This window comes from Lissotriton helveticus, chromosome 11 (genome assembly GCF_964261635.1).
Source record: "Lissotriton helveticus chromosome 11, aLisHel1.1, whole genome shotgun sequence".
In the NCBI taxonomy this organism is placed as follows: domain Eukaryota; kingdom Metazoa; phylum Chordata; class Amphibia; order Caudata; family Salamandridae; genus Lissotriton; species Lissotriton helveticus.
The window spans coordinates 188309236-188322522 of NC_136072.1; the positions used below are offsets into that span (position 1 = coordinate 188309236).

Below are 13287 nucleotides of genomic sequence, written 5' to 3' on the forward strand. Positions count from 1 at the left end.
GAGAAATGGCAAATATGGGCAGGGAAAATAACAATGGCAGCATCCACTGGGTGTAAACTTACTGCACAGTTACTTTCTGGGGCCACTGCAATAAATTACAATACATTATAGTCTCTCTTTAAAAAAAATCTTGGGTCACTGACAGGTGCGGCCGGCATGACTCGCGGGTGGGGTTGGGGGTCCGCGGGGATTGGGTCGTTATGTGGGTGAAGGTTTAATTTGAATTTTAAAAAAGTTAACTTACCTTTGCCGGCCCGATCCGGTCTAGTGTTGTCTCTGTTTCTCTGCTCCTCACAGGAAGCATGCTACCTCCCCACTCCCCTAAGCCAATCATAGCGCTGCAATGGCAGATTTGTGATTGGTTGGGACGCCGACCACACAGGCATCTATGGGGAGGCAGAGTGCGTTTGACTGGTTTGGTCGGCCCCGGGGCTGACCAAACAGTCAGTGCCCTCAGAGTGGGCAAGCCACTCCTCCCCTGCCCTAGAGCAGGACCGCCCACCCGCCCGCCTGCCCCCACCCAAACCCTTCTGCTTTCTCACAGTGCAAGAAGCAGAAACATAAAATGGTATTTATAATACCATTTTATGTTTCTGCTTCTCGCACTGCAAGAAAGCAGTGGGACGACGCTCCTCCACCTTCATGGAAGAGCTTCCCCTGACACTGAGTAATTGCATGGCAGGCTTCTACTGCTCACCGAAAGCCTTTGGTACTGCTGGCTTGTACAGCTCACTCTTGGGAGTCTATCAGTGACAAAGCTAATAAATAATCAATACAGAACACCCTGGGTCTACACAAGAAGAGTGAGAGAGAAGTGAGTCAGCCAAATGAAGCAAAAACTAGGGTACCAGTTTTTTGGAGTGGGAACGAGATATCCTTCTACCAAGACCCATCAATCACCCAATGTGATGTCTCATCATCTGGGTTTAGGTACCAACCTATCAAGGAAAACCGATCTTGATATTTGATCGGAAAAAACCTTTGACTAATAGGAAGGCTACAGGATGACTGGTCAACCCACAAAGTACTTGCTCACATCTATAGACTCACTTGAGAAGGTGAGAGGATCAAAAGAGTGTGGGTAAAGTGCAGCGCAAAATAAAGTGGAAAAAAGTGGTGTTCTAAAAATGACTAAGGAGTACTTATCACAACTTTATTCATCAAGTCCCCTTGCCATTATTAAAAAGCAGGATGCTGACGCTCAAGATATTCAAGACGTCAAACAAAGTGAAAGGTCGACATGTTTCTGCCCTCGCGGAGATCTAACTGTATCGGGGCATTCTTCAGGACCAGGCTATAAACAAATACAGCTGCTGCTACAAAAGTGTAAATTATAAAAGTGCAAAATTGTATTAAAAAGTACATATACTCCACCGGTAATGGTGCGATAGAACGATAGAATTTCTCATTCTCCAATTGTCTCTTGCACTCATTGTTGTATGTGTCTGTGTCAAGAATCACGGTATTGATTATATATGTGAATAGGGGATATTCACCCTGCAGGTCTGTAAAAACATCCCTTAGACCCCCCAGTAGATTTTTGTCGTGATGGAACAAAGCTAATAAAGCCTTTAATGTGCAATTGTATGCAAATAGTATTTGTGCATACCTGCACTTGCATGTGTTAATACATTAAAACCATAATCTGCCAATACTTGTTATATTTCATAATAGGATTTAATTAAGATAAGAGCTTGGAAGGGAATCCTATGGCGGCAGATTAGGGTCAAGAGAATTCCGTTTGTATCACACAAAGATGCCTAACATTAGTACTTAAATCTGAAATACCAACATGTTTGCCAACACAGTATTTGAAAGTCCATGGGATACTTTCTTATTTATCACATATGTTACATATCCTCATACCTGCGTCTACCCTCAGCTCGAACCCTGCCTGTCTATGAAGTGTTAACTAATACTTTATTTCATTTTCTTTGAACGGGCACCTTTTAATAGTGAGTTCACTACACGAGTCACATGTTTAAATCATTAATTGGAAAGTCACAGTTGGTATCATAATAAAACACGATAGACATTTAGAAAACAATAACAAACTCCTAACTGAAGCGTTGCTGTGAGATGAACTAGCAACTGCTTAACTAGATGTGTTTAAAACAATGGCGCACAACCTTTGAACAATCTGTGATATATAACGATAATTTCAATATTGCTTTTTAGAGTTATAAACTTCATTAAATTAACAGAAGTATACAGTTTTATAAAGTAGGATATATATATATATATATATATATATAGAGAGAGAGAGAGAAACCAGACAGTTAAATTGTCAAAAAATTATGGGTGTGTAAAGTTTTTTTCTGATTACTGGCCTGCTTTTGTTTGTAGTTTCCTCTCGTCCCGGTATATGTATTTATGTCGTCCATTAAATACAGTGATTTTTCAGGTGTGCATGACATGTGGACGTAAATGTAAAAATGGTCAAAAAATACAAAATCTGAGAATGTTGAATATATTATGGACACTGTATAGGGCGGAATTAAACAATAAGACCACCTAAGGTTAAAAATGTAAAAGTACATTTTTACATACAATCCCATAGTTGGCCTCCACCTTTGGATATATTTGTATATATCTTCACACCTGTATTATTTGCTCTATCACGGATATTTGGAACATTCATTTTTCTATTTTAGGTTTGGTTATCATGTTTGTTGCAGCCATTAGCCCTATTGTACTCCACATGTTCTGCTGTTTTTCTCATCCAGCCAATTTAAAGTCATCATGGAATAGCTTTTTGGGTGAGAAGTTGTTAGACTTATTCTCACAGCTATATCATCACAGCATACTGACAACTGGGCACAATCCACAAAAATATGGGCTAAGATGCCTCTTAGAATTTACATTTTCACAAGTCATTGCCCTGCTTCTCCATTTTTTTCTTTGACAAATTTGTCCTTTGTAAGTGTTTTGCTGTTCAAAGACAATTTGCATTTTAACCCTTTTTTCAGAATATTTAACAAAGATGCTGGAGAGGTGTCACAATGAAGTTCTGGTCCGTGTTTGTTTAGAAGAGCTTATATATGTGCCTGGTAGTAATTTGTTTGACTAAGGCAGATAGAAAGGTGGTCTTTATTAGCTCAATCGGTAAAAACATGTCTTGTGGCACCTATTGACAAATAAATACTGTTGCAATTTACTAGTAGTTGGTGGCAAGAAACAAAACCAAAGCAAACTCAACTATCCTAGTATGATCATTTACCACCTATTCTGATGAGAGTTTACTTATCAAAAACACTTGGGTTTAAGTAGAAAACTGTTTCTGCCTTTTCCAAGTTATTGTAGGATACTAAAAATGTAGTTGATTTTCAGCAATATGCTTGGGAAGCAGCAGAGGAATATGGGTGTTTCATAACCTCTGCAATGTTAAGGATGTGATGATTACCTCCGCCACATTACCTCTGGAATGTGGAAAACGTGAACACTCCATGAGAAAATCATTGTGGTGCTTTTCTCTTCAAAAAATGATTTTAGAACATAGGTGAAGAGTTTCCCTCACATCCTGAAATTATTTTATTTTCAATAATAGACGTGCAGTGTAGGGGCTTCTGGATTTTTACTGCAGTATTTTGGTGACTTCAGCATAGTATCTCCACAATTATATATCGACCTGGAATTTATAGTTTTTGCATTGCCTTTCGGGCATTGCCTGCCACCACACAATATCAATATTTGAATAAATTAAAATATCAAGTCAAGTTTTGCAAATCTCACTTCTCTTTTCATATGATGAAAAATCAATGTTCACATCAAGTGTTTCTCAGCTCATTCATTACTAGTTTTCATTTGGTGAAAGCATTTGCATCAGATCTAGAAGTATGAATTAGAGCCTGATTTAAATTGCAGAGTCTGGTTGTACTCCATCAGGGCAATGAAATAAAATGCTCTGTTGCATTGGCAAAGTGCTCCTCCACATTTAGAGATGTCGGTCAACCCTGCAGACATCGCTTGTCATTCGCAGCAAACGCTATCATGGTGGTTCCTGTCAGTTTGGCAGACGTCTCCATGATGGCAGTTCATCAATCCCAAAGCACAATTCTGTTTTCAAAAAAGCAAAATCTAATGATCCCCAAAATGTAGTCTGCCTATAATCCAATTAGCAATCAAGCAAGAAACTGAGGTAACTCTTCCTCGTAATATGTTTCCAATAGGTCCATAATCCAATGTCCTTTTAAAGATACTTCGACCTCACTCCTGAATCAGGTCTTTTGACTTTTATTTCCAAACAGAATATGCGAAGAAACAGCAACAGCCGACGCGCGTTTCGCCCGCAGGGCTTTTTCAAGGCTCAAGAAACTTTTCCTGTCGGTGATGTTGGGGTTGCTATTCAGTAGACACCCCATCTATCAATGTGAATTCTTCCATGTAGAATAAATACCAGTAAATTGGCAGGCAGTGTTGAACCCGTGCTGATAAAAACTGTAATATTATTCAAATTTTCCGCTTTTGGAAGCTGCCTTACGACCCTGAGGCACGCAACCCTTGGTGATCCTGTAAGGATTTCCCGGACCTTGATAAGTCTGTATTCCTGTATCTTGAACGTCCCGATTCGTATGCCCGATTCACAGCTGGAATAATATTGCCGTTTTTTGCTTGTTTGCTAATTGGATTAGAGATATAGTGATTGGGTGTGCTCTGGTGTATTGCGATCAACTATAGCTTCCGACCTCAATGGTCTAGAGATAAAAATACCCTGGTGGGTAGGTATTAAAATGCTATTTGAGCACCCCGCAGTAAGTCATTGTTAAGTTGACCCGGATACCTAGCTTGAGGTAATTAGTAGTCCCATTTCTACAATTTTTTAACTTATCATCTCAACATTATATCTTATTGACTGATGAATGTACATAGGGCAGATAATCACTATATCATGCAGGACCTTATTTGTGCTACAGCCCCTCTTTTTAAGAGCCACTTACATTGTTTACAGTTTCCTGACACATTCAAAACACCGAAACACGTTTCTTCTGGTTTCTGGGTCGAGGGAGGACCAATGCATTAAAGAAGCCTTAACTTAATCCTGCAGTCCTGGTGTGTGTGCTCTTTTCCTTTGGGAGCAGGGGTTGTGCACATTACTTTCGAGCATCTGTGGTTGATGTTTTTGCGCGCACCACCAGTCTTCTGGGCAGCCGGAGTAACATCATTTTGGAGGAAGCAGCATGGAAGTGCTAGCCCGGCAAGCCGGCTGATTAATCCTCGGGCGAGTTTGTAGAGGTGTGGGAATTTTGGGAGATGTAGACTTGGCGCGGGGAACTCTTCTCATTTTTAGTGTTTCTCCATGCATACAATAACTTCACTCAGTAGGCCGCGGGAGGTCTGGTGACCGGGCACATTACAAGCATTCGCTTTATTGGGGAGGACTGCTGTGCTTTTCAATCTTTGAGTGAGTATCCCCCATACCCTGCAAGTTATTTCACTGTGGACTGTTTATTAAGTTGGAGATTTCTCTAGTTGGATACCCACATGGAGATTAGGACTTCGATGCCTTGGACCTGCTATGTAAGCTCATTCCATGCTGAACATATTTCGATCGAATGTTGTTGTTTTTTTCGCAACCCGAGTGCAACATAGAAAGAAAAGACACTGGATTTTCCTTGACAGTGAAAGGGCGAGATTTTGATCGATACCTTATATCTATTGATCCAAACCTCGATCTGGTCGACTGAACCTTTATTGCCTGTCTTGGAAGGAAACAGTACACCTATCTGCAAATTAGTTCACCCAAGAAAGGACTCTACTCTCAAAGATCACGGACAACTTCTAGGTTTCAAAAGTTTATTGTAAAGATATAATGAGCTGCAAATACAAGCATCTCAGAATGAGATTCACGAGATACACAGGTCCAATTACATACATGTGCTCTCGAAAAGCCCTCAGACGAGCAACAGAAATCACTAACACAAGTTCTAAAAATAGCAAAGCTATCAGCATAGACGCATATCTCTCCTTCATTTAGGTTGGAGGAAAACAAACACAGGTTAGGCGTCCCTACCCTGTTCTAGATGGTATCCCTACTTAACCAAATCCCAACCTAACAAAGGTGTCAGCAATGAATGACCCCAAGGGAAGTCACCCACTCTAAGTCTCTTGGTGAAAACCTAAAGTTCTCCAGTCATGACCCCTCACTGCCTACCCATCCGCTCTCTAAAGGGTCCTCAGGTCTCTGCTCTAACTCCACCCAGGGGTGCTGTCCCTAATACAAAACAGTCAACAACATTTGAGACGCCCCTTGCGAAACGCCTCTCACGTGGTGCAACTTCAGGCTTTTTCCATGATGCTTTGTATTGGGCCTCAGACGTTAGAATTGACCTTGCTTCTCAGTCTCTTCTCCGGCCCGCTGATACCCCTTAAACATTCCAGAACCCTCCTCCATGTCTGGGCCGTCTACTGAACAGGCCTCTATTCATTCACTTATAATTGGATCCCCCCTTTCCTGTTTGCAGACAGATATCTGCCGCCAAGAACCCAACTCTCATAGACTTCTAAAAAGGCTTGCAACATTTCTCAGCCCAGACATGTACGTGTAAATCAATGCTAAAACATTTCAGGCCTACAATATTTCACATTATGATTATAGCATTCAATTTCTTCATTTAATTAAAGCATGTTAAAACTCTTATTCTATTATTTAGAAAACATTACTCTAAATCATGGCCCATTAATGCAATGACCAAAAACGTTAAACAATCTGTGTCGTGAAAAGAAACACCTTCCCTTTTAGCTCCAGCTCTGGCCCTGAGGCCTACCACGTTCTGCGTTTTACCACAGACCATCTTATATGTTAACAGCTACACGACATAGATTCAAAATAATCACGTCTAATAAAATCATATAATGTCACACATTTCTGTATTAATTCCACTTCTACTTAAATCTCTATATTAGCTATACATTTAGAATATAATTTCAGATACTATTAGCACTCATGGCATTTCTCTTCATGAATTATGCTCTCTATAGGTAAGTGTGATGTACTCATATATTTATATCAGTTTGCGCTCTCTCAGTTCCCCCCTTTGATGACCTCTCGGGGTCATCACTAACATTTAAACTGCAGTTATTGCTGGCATTCTCTGCGCTTCCAGAGCTCTCAGGCTCCTGTACTGATTATCTTGTATGGCAGCCAATCTTTGCAACTGTTCTCTTTGGGCCCTTTCTGACCTTCTTGCTCTGTACCATTTGAATACCCTCACCAATCCCCACAATATTATCCCACAGATCAATATTATGATGATAGGCTTTAGGATATACCAAATAAAGCTTTTGCCTAAGGTGGAAAACCACCCTCCAACTGTACTCATTCCGTGGCCCACCTTTTCCCAGACATTTTCTCTACTCAAGTCTTCGATCTCTTTGTGTATATTAGTTATGTTCTTAATAACTTTCTCAAGGGGTTTTGAAAGGTCTGGAATGTAAGTGCAACATTCCTGAACCTTCAAAGCCTTACAGACTCCGCCCTCTTTTGCTAATAAGACATCCAATGCAAGCCGATTTTGAAGAACCATAGCCCTTATCGATTGCATCTCTCCTTCTACCAGCATTAAGGACTGAGCAGTGCTGGCAGACAACCTGTCGACAACTGTTGCCAGTCGTCTAATTTTAACATCATTAAGGATTATTCCCAAAAGAGGGAACATAGCTCCAAAGACATCTCCAACCATTTCTGCATCGCCTAAATCTCTCCTTCCCCTCGATGATGTCTGGCCCTCAATGATCAATAAGTCTTGTGCATGATATATTTTGGGGAAGACAATTGCCAAGTAACATGATCCATACCAGTTGTCAGGTAGTCTCACGTAAGCATTTCTTCCACATACAAAATACACATTTGGAATCACTTGCATTCCCTTCAGGAAATCCTTAGTGTAGTACTCTAAATTAAAAGCATGTTCACAGTCAACTTCACCCACGTATACATTTTCATAATACGTTTTGGCTCGGTGAAGACATAACTTTCCTTTCTGCGCTTTATCTAAAGCTATTGGACCACTACTACCCTTTCTCTTGTGTGACTTCTCTTCCTCGGTCCAATCTAATTTCCCTTGTCCTGATTTTTTCAAAATCTTTTGTCTCCTGTAACGATCATCCACCTGCCCTATGAACTTTTTCTCGACTTCTGACACCTTGCATGTCAGATTATTTCTACGGGCATGTGAAGTATCTAAGGTAATCCAAGGAATGAAGAACTTGGCCAATCTGTCTTCACTCTTCCAGTAATCCCATTTATTCATCTGCTTATAATTCGGGACTTCTGGCAACACAGAATCATAATTGGAGAAATAGTATTCAAAGCTATCTCTCTCATAAAATATACTAAGCAATAAGCTACATGTAATGCCATATGTCAGAGGGAGGTGATGATATCGAATTCCTTCATCTACAGACGCAGGCAACTGCATGCAGACGTAGCAATCCTTAACCTCCATGGCATCCACGTATTCATACAAAAGTTTAGCATAAGCATTTGACCTAAAGTCTCCTTGGGACTCGTCTACATGTAACCTGCGGGCTTCTGCAGCCAATAACGCTTTCTCTTGAGTGTTTTCCCTTTTCTCACCTGCAACAGTGGGTGTAAGTGTTACTACAGAATTCGCATCAGTTACCTTTACCTCTTCCTCATGTCCCTTTACATAAGAAATTGTTACCACTAAAGCTATTAATATTATCACTCCTACTATTAGTGTACCTATTATACATTTAGCTCTGCGGTTCGGGGTGCCGGCCTCCATTTCGTCAGACAATCTAGCTTTTCCCTTTCTCTTTGCAAAAAAAAAGTTCTTTTCCTCTCGTTCCTTTACAGTCTCTTTCAATCCTTTTTTGTCTTTAGAATCCACACAGCTGGAGGCTGACAGCCTTTTTCGCAAAAAGTCCTTTCACAGTTCAAAAAGACAACCCTAGCCCTTCTCCATCCACTCAAGGGGTTCCCTAAAATTCTCTGCTTCCTGGGCGCTAGGTAATCTTCTTTTCTTCTGCTTGCTTTATTTACAAAGTCCTTTAACAATCGACTATTAGATTTGTGGTTGCAGCTTCAATAGCATAGTTCAATATTTCCATGCGAAGAGTATGCTCTTCATGTGCTGTTATCGTGGTACCAAAGTCGGGGAATTTCAATTCTGTAAGAAACATGTGTTTTAACTTGCTGAGGCGGGGAGGTCTGGGGAGCACGAATGTTAGTGACCCTTCTTGTTCGACACCGGGTACCAACAGTTGTATTTCCACGGTGATAATGGGCTCAGAACTGGACACCACCACCGCTCGGATCCTCCCTGTCTCCGGTTTCACAGACATTTGTCGCCAGATATGTCCACTCAGGTGTGGAGTATCTTCTGTTAGGCACACGCACTCTTCTTGACCTCCTTCGGTTCGGTGCCTCAGCGCCCTGAGCACCTTCTTCTGGGTCTGAGTCTTCTGATATCGGAGGAAGGGTTGCTTCTGGAGTTGACCTCAGGCTAGAACTTCTTCTTTGCGGCCAATTTGCTTCTCCACGTGCCCTTCTACTCCTTCTCCTTCTGGTCTGTTCTCGCTCTCTTTCAGACCTGTCAGGGTCAGACTCGTACTCCCAGCTGTCTTCTCCTTCTGTAGCGTCTTCTGTTTCGCTGTTGTACTGACCGTCCTCAGCTTGGTCAGACTCGTTCCCTGCTTCCACTGGCACCTCTACAGCTTGGCTAGCCCCCTCTATGGCTTCTTGGTCCTCAGCTGGACGTCCATCCGAGAGAGGAGCTGTTTCCAGAGGTGCTGGAACCCTTTTCGTATGCGACGCGTGTATCCAGTTGGGCAGGCCTCCCACCTTTACAGCTGTACTTGTGATCAGGATGACCTGGTAGGGCCCACGCCAACGAATATCCAAGCAGCTTCTTCTCACATGTTTCTTCACCAGGACCCAGTCCCCAGGATACAGGTCATGGCAAGGGCCCTGGCACGCTGGAACCTCTGCAGCCTGCACCTGAAGGGACACAGAACGCATGGCGTCAGACAGCCCCTTACAATAGTCCAGGATCATATCATCTGTGATATTTAACAGTGCAGTAGCTGGAATAGATGGCAGTCTCATTGCTCTCCCCATTAACACCTCATGTGGTGACAACCCTGTTCTTCTGTCTGGGGTACTACGAAGGCTCATGAGTACCAATGGCAGGGCATCAGGCCAACTCAGGGTCGTTGAGGAGCAAACTTTCGCTATTCTGGACTTGATCGTGCCATTAATTTGTTCCACAATTCCTGAGGCTTCTGGTCGGTAACTGCAATGGAGCTTTTGGTCTATATTCAGTGCAACACAAATCATCTTCACAAGCTCGCTGTTAAAATGTGTTCCCCTATCTGATTCCAAAAAGGCCGGCACCCCGAAACGAGGGATAAGTTCTCTAAGCAGTAACTTAGCCACTGTGAGGGTGTCGCACCTACGTGTAGGGTATGCCTCAACCCATCTGGAGAACACACAAACAACCACCAGGACATAGCGGAGGCGATTGCATCTTGGCATTTCAATGAAATCTATCTGCATTCTGTTGAATGGACCTCCAGACCTTCCTATGTGACTTAGTGCAACTGGTGTTCTCTTCCCTACATTCAGCTGCTGGCAGGTCACACAACGCTGGCACACTGCTTCTGCTGCTATTCTAAACTTAGGATTGTACCAAGTCTGTCTAAACACTCTCAGCATAGCATCTCTCCCTAAGTGTACGGGACCATGTATGAGTCTAGCCATTGGACTCACCATCTCATTGGGCAACACTGCTCTGCCGTCTGCTGAGACCCAAAAATGAGTCTCACCCATTACACATCCTGCCTTTACCCATGTTTCCTTTTCTGAATCAGGAGCATTTTCTTGCATGGTTGACAATTCATCCCAAGTATCAACAGTTTCCAGTATCATGGCTAATTCAGTTCTTACATTTATTCCACCCACATCCACCTCTGTGAAAGAGTAACCTTGTTCTGCGCAATACCGCGCAACTTCATCAGCATATCTATTGCCTTTCGAAACAAAGTCCTCATTTTTGGTATGTGCGATGCACTTTACAACTGCGATACTTGCTGGACATTGCAATGCTTCTAACAACAAGCGCACAAACTCTCCATTGCGAATGGGAGAGCCTGAAGAAGTCATGAACCCTCTTTGAGACCATAACTGCCCGTAATCATGAACCACCCCAAACCCGTATTGGCTGTCGGTGTAGATGGTGACTCGAATTTGATTGCCTGCTAAGCAAGCACGTGTTAGGGCAATAATCTCGGCTACCTGAGCGGAGTTTACTCCTTCCAGGCACCCTGCTTCCACAACTCCTTCAATTGTACAAACAGCATAAGCTGCTCTCAACTGCCCAACTTCGTCTCTTACACATGAGCCATCGACAAAGAAAACTTCGTCTGGGTCGGTCAGTGGCTCATCTACGATGTCGGGTCTGGGTTTGGTGCATAGTTCAGTCACATCGAGACAGTCATGGTCTGTATATTCATCATCATCATCAATATCATTTGGAAGTGGCATTAAGGTAGCAGGGTTCAAAACAGAGCATCTCTTGAGGGTCACGTTCTCTGCAGCAAGAATAACTTGCTCATAGCGCGTGAGCCTGCTATTGGTCAGATGCTGTGTTTTGGTCCTGGTCATCAACAGTTCAACAGAATGTGGCACGCACACCTCTAACGGGTGCCCCATGACGATATTTTCACATCTCTCAATGCTGACACCCGTTGCAGCAACGGATTTGAGACATCCGGGCAACGCTGCGGCTACTGGGTCTAAAGTAGCTGAGAAATACGCAACTGGTCTACGGGCATTCCCATGGATTTGGACCAACACAGACAACGCACAACCTTCTCTCTCACAACAGTAAAGAAAGAATTGTTTATTGTAATCAGGCATTCCCAATGCCGGAGCACGACACAGGTCCTCTCTCAGCTGTAAGAATGCCATCAAACAGTCTTTGTCCCATGGTACCGGATCACTCACCTCCTTGTGCGTCAGTTTTTGCAAAGGTTTTGCTTTCAGTGAAAAGTTCACGATCCACTGTCGGCAATAGCCCACCATCCCTAGGAACATCCTGACCTCTCTCTGGGTCTGAGGCGCATTCATTTTCATGATCGCCTCTATCCTATCTGGTGACACTTTTCGTTTGCCTTTCTCAATTCTGTGTCCCAAGTACTGCACTTCTGTCAGGCAGTACTGCAATTTTCCCGGGGATACCTTATGCCCATTGGCAGCTAGGTGATTTAACAAAGCAATGGAGTCTTCCCTGCAAGCTTCTTCTGTGTCTGACGCCACAAGGAGGTCGTCTATGTACTGGACCAGAACTGACTTCTGGGGCAGCACTAGACTTTCAAGATTTTTCTTCAGAAGCTGGTTAAAGATCGATGGACTCTCTGTATACCCCTGAGGGATACGACACCATGTTAGAACGCGATTTTCCAGCTTAAATGCGAAAAGAAAATGGCTATCTTCGTCCAAAGGGATCGAAAAGAAAGCCTGACAAAGATCTATCACCGTGAACCACTCAGCTTGGAATGGAATCTGAAACAGTATCACTGATGGATTCGGTACCACTGGACAACATGAAACGACTATGTTATTAATCTTTCGAAGGTCCTGCACTATCCGGAATTTCCCATTTGGTTTCTGCAGACCCATAATCGGGGAGTTACATGGACTACCCACGATTTCTTTCAGTATTCCCTGTTTAATCATGGACTCGATCACGGGTTTTATGCCTGCAATCGTTTCTGGAGTCAATTTATACTGGGGTGTTCTTGGGAACTCAGCATGCGGTTTCACTACAATTTTCACTGGGTCCACCCCTTTGACCAATCCAATCTCTTCCCCAGTGAAATCCCATACCTCTGATGCCACTGTCTCTCTCAAATCCCAGGGAAGCTCGTCTACTGTCAAAGTAGGGTACAGCTCCACACATATTCTTGAGTTTGCAACTTTGAAATCTGCATCATCATCATTAGTCAATACCTCCACTCCCTGGGGTGTACAATATATAGTACAATTCAATTTGCACAACAGGTCTCTTCCTAGCAGACACACAGGGCTTGAATCGCAAACCACAAATTGGTGCTCATCGCTGTACTTCCCTATTTTCACCTGTACCGGTTCTGTCAATTGGCTGGTTATTCTCCTGTTTGCGACCCCTACCACCTGTATGGTCTCTCCAGACATGGGCAGGTCTGGAACTGCAGCTGATCTGATCGTGGATCTAGTGGCTCCTGTGTCCACCAGAAATGTCGTAGGGCACCCTGCTACTTCTGCTTCCACATAGGGTCCCCTCT

At 43.0% G+C, this 13287-nt stretch overlaps 1 protein-coding gene across 1 annotated transcript in view; it reads right to left on the reverse strand.

Annotated features, from left to right (window-relative positions):
- LOC144791940 (arylacetamide deacetylase-like) overlaps window positions 1-13287 on the reverse strand; it is a 331480-nt gene that overhangs the window by 23834 nt on the left and 294359 nt on the right. The window lies entirely within an intron of this gene.